This window comes from Pundamilia nyererei, unplaced genomic scaffold, assembly GCF_000239375.1.
Source record: "Pundamilia nyererei isolate P.nyererei 1_Seehausen unplaced genomic scaffold, PunNye1.0 scaffold00091, whole genome shotgun sequence".
Taxonomy (NCBI): domain Eukaryota; kingdom Metazoa; phylum Chordata; class Actinopteri; order Cichliformes; family Cichlidae; genus Pundamilia; species Pundamilia nyererei.
Genome location: NW_005187492.1, coordinates 1,436,199 through 1,440,773, shown reverse-complemented (window position 1 = coordinate 1,440,773; position 4,575 = coordinate 1,436,199).

The following is a 4,575-nucleotide window of genomic DNA, read 5'->3' as shown; positions in this document are numbered from 1 at the left end:
TCCCTTGATGAACTGATGATAACCTCACAGACAGAGAGAGGCAGAGTTTTCTGTAGGTGGAGATAAATATCCTCTATCAAGGATATGACAGTGTTTCAATTCATAGTCCAAAATAGTTTCCACCAAAGGAAACGCTGTTGTGACGTCATTTTGTCAGGTAGGCTATATGTAGATTTAAAAAGGAGTATAGGGCTGGCAGCATTTTTACCCATTTAAATCCTAATAGTGTCAATATTTACACGATAACTGTCTCTGATTTTTATTAATTCCAATTATTTGTTGGCAGAAAGCATTTAAGATGACAGATTAGACATATGCAGGCTTTACATTTGCCTAGAAAATTTCAGTTGCTATATGATTTTCTTTATTAAGGAGTTATGACACATCTGTAAAGAACAATGAATAAAGAACAACAATCTAATTGATGCCTTCAAATGTAAACTATTTTTTAAAATGCTCTAATCACAAGGCTAGAATAGGTCAAATCTAAGAGTGAATAACAGCCGTTTAACAATCAGCAAACTGTGATGCTGCCTGTTAAAAAAAAGTCTCCGGTTTTGCAAAATTGATATAAAAAGAGACACAACCTTTTAATCTTAGCAGCATTAAGCAGCCTATCATTCACTATGTGCAATACTCAAAACTAGTCATTTAAGGACAGGGGAGGGTGGGAAGAGTAACTATAAATATGCAGTAAATATGTAAATGTAGTAGTTTCATAACCAATAAATAATACAAGAACTTGAATAGTTCCAACAATATGCATTCAATCAACCTTTGACAGGTTTTATTCAAGCCAAACTAGAAGTCTGTCTTCAAAGCCCAGGGTCTGACCAGTTTACTGATGCATCATAACCAATTAATATCATTTTTTTAATATCACATGTTTCTGAGAGCGCTATAACAACACTTAAGGAAGAGAGCATGATCGCGTTTGTTGCTTGCAAACATATTGATACGCTGTCTAATAGTGAGCACCCCAGAACAGCTTGGACAGATGAGATTAAAGGCAAATACAGTGGTTTTGATATGAACAACAGTGGCATGTGCTCAGTCTCTAAGGAAAGAGTCATCACATGACAGCGCGTTCACAATTTCATTTGTAGCTAGGGACTTGTGTTGCTTGTCATCCTCTGTCTTTCCACCTATGTTTTATGCCTCTTTGTTGCTGACTGTCCAATAAAAGCAAATATGCCATAAATAAACCATTTTTCCCAAATATAAAACTACATAAAAGTTTCTTAATTTCAGTTGTTTTGTGTGTCTTAGGTACAACTATTGTCTTCCCAGACAGGCGTTATCTCTTTAATCAATCAGCCTCCTGAGGCTTGTGCTGGACATTAAACTTCAGCCTGTCAAAACACAATTTAACATGCCGTAATCTGGAGCACAGCAAACCTGAATGGCTGAACTTTTAATGAACTGAAAAGGCCTCCAAATTGCAGATTGTAAGCAATGATTCAATTAAAGTTGCAAGCGCAAAGGCCCAGACACAGCCCAGGGAGCACATCCCAAAGCCTGTGCCTGACTACTTTCCCAAAGACCAACACTTGGTCAGGAACCAGAGCTGGAGATAAGGCAGGCTGAACAGCTAAATCCCTTAACATTTTGCTGTCACTCTCTAAATCACACACCTTTCCCACAGTTTCTCCAAGTGTGAGCATTGCAAGTTGTACATGTGACATATCTCACCGAAGATTGGTGGATATGGAAACACAGTGAGGCGTTGAATAGTCTGAACGACTGCAGCCAACTTCTTCAGACATCTTCGATCAGATATGTTGCAGGGTCATCGTGTCTCTAAGGCCCAGTCCACCTTGTTTCAATTAAGACTTTGAGTGACGAATATTGCAATTACCTTATTATTGCTCCATTTCTGTCTGCCAGCACAGACAAAGCAGGTCTGGACAATAGACAGGACAGTCTTAAAGTAATTTTAACACTTTGAAACAGACTATCTGAGTGTAATCTTCCACACTTTTCTCAACTACTAACATCAGGTCTTTTGTGCGCTCTCTTTTCTGTCTTTCATTCTCATCAATCATCTCTCCGTCCATCCTTACTTTCTTTCCTTCCTTGCTTCCAGTGGACATGGCCACACATATCTCCAGATGCTGGCTGTGGCCGCCTCACCATACCAGACGCACACCCCTCCAGCTTCAGATTCCCTTCACCACCAAAAATTGAATGGTAGGCTCAACATTTACACACAGACCTCTCTTAATTCATTGTAATGAGCAGTTGCACGACAGCTTTAGTACATAGGCGTGCAAGGCATGTCATCTGAATAAGCAGAGTTGTTGTGTGCGTTTGGCCTCTATTCTGGGTTGCCCATCTGATGGTGATGCACAATTATCTTGCCATGATTAGTGCCAGATAAGAAATACTTGAAAGGCAAGAGTGGTGTGGGGGGATGAATAAATGCAAGATAGTTTCTGGGTTGAGAACACTCACACAGCATAGCATATTTTATTCTCTAAACATTTTCGACTATTTGACCTTCACAGTTTGTTAATGTATCCAGTCAATTAATATAAATTAAATTAAAATATACAAAAATATTGGAGCCGCTTAAAATAATAATAATAATAATAAACAAAATTTATTTAGCATTTTAGGAAACTGGATTTTTCACCTATTCTTACAATCACTGAGATAAGAGCATTAAATAAATAGTATTAATTCTGTATGGTAAACAGACTTCATTTAAACCTTAATAATGGAAGCAAGGCAGCTTACATGTTGAAATCTTTTTTGATTGTACATATTAGATATTGCAGTGAAATTGTGTTTTAAAGGTGCAAGGAGACATTCTTTGGGCTACCATAGAGGTAAAAGCACAATTTCAAAATGTTCATTTAAGGTCTACTTCTGAGCTTTAACCTGAGCTCTGTGACTCTCCCTCAGCTGAGGGAGTTTATCCTGTTGTTTATGTAATTATAATTCAAATTTCCATTTTCTTACACTTGAAGAATCGAGAAAAATCATGTGAAACAAACATAATACTGACACTGATATGGCATCCATCCAGTGCTCACTCTCCGTTTAGCTGCGGTTGGGTTTCCACCGCCTCCTCAGAGATGCATATGTATCTAGCACTTTAGCAGTTAAATGCTCTATTATCACCAGATAGTTGCCAACTTTTTCTACAGTTTGAGGCTGAGCAGGCATGCAGTTGGTTTTTTTCTCTTTTTTTTTTAATGAACATTTGCCTTCAGGACAGTAAAGTTGTGGCAAAAAAGAAAAATCCACATCATGAGCTGAAAGATGCTAAAATGCTCTTTAAAGCAGATTAACTGCTTTTAGGTTGGACTTTTCTGCCCGCGTATGACTGCCAGACAGTTATGTGATCCGGTGTTAAAGGGAGATTGAAATGGGAACATATTTTTTCGACTGATACTGAAACTGAGTAAGTAGTGCAACACATATCTGGCCTCCTCCTGAACTGCAGTGTGGGTATCAGTAACTATGTTAAAATCTGTGTATCTGTGTGTGCGCACATGTGTGTAGGCCAATCCAACGGGCGCCTGTGCAGCACATGGCTGTCCGATGCATGGTCTCTGCTCCCTGGTCTCTCCTCATTAGCCTCACACAATGCAAACATTCCCCTTCCCTCCCACTCCGCCACCCCTCCTCTCTCGCTTTCTCTCTCTACCTTCTACTCACAGTGCACACAGGGGGAAGAGCAAACCTTTTGTTTTCTGTGTCCAACCTGTGCACAGCTCCAGCCCTCCTTCTTTTTTCTCCTTCTCCCCTCCACTGACTAAATCTCTTTTCCGGCTTGATACTGCCGAAAACCATATGGTGTGTGACATCATCAGGGCAGGAAGCAGGGAGAAGGGAATGATAGAGCTGGGGAGAGATTGGCTTGCCAGGTCTCTGTGCAGTGATATCAGCAGAAAAGCACTCTTGGAGGCCCGTTGGGGGGTGAAAGCAGAGCAGGTTGGAATTTATTCTTTTCTTTTTTTTAAAGATTTCACTCCCACCTGGATAATCAGAGGGTGAAGGAAGGCAAGTAGAGAGGCAGTGTGCACCTTAAAGGGAATATTGATGACATTTGTTAACATCCGAGGTCATGGATTGTTGGCCTTGTGAGCCTATTATAAATTGGTGTGCAGGTGTTGCTGCAGCGCTTTTGTTAAAAAATGCCCCAAACAATCTGGATCAGAGGGATTTCAGATTGTTGCAAACTAGGTTTGGACCATATTTAGATGCTTTGGACTCATCCTGTCTCCTTAAAACTTCTGCAGATCATCTGTCTACCTCTTCCTTTTCGTCGCTGGCAGTCCCAATCTGCTCACCAGGCTTTATGTCTGTCAACCCCCTTCCTCCTCCTTTTGTTCTCTGGGTGAACTCTCCGGCTTTGTTGTGAGATCCTGGTCTCCATACCATCACTCCGGACCCATCCAGCTCTCTATCAACACACACACATAGATACACATAAACACTCAGTTAGACACTCACACAGTCAGCATCTTTGTCTTTCACACACAAACACACATGCACTAAAATACCCTTTCCCTTCTGATTAATGGAAGAGCTGGGGAGTGTGCCAGGCGAGAGGATGGGAAAGGA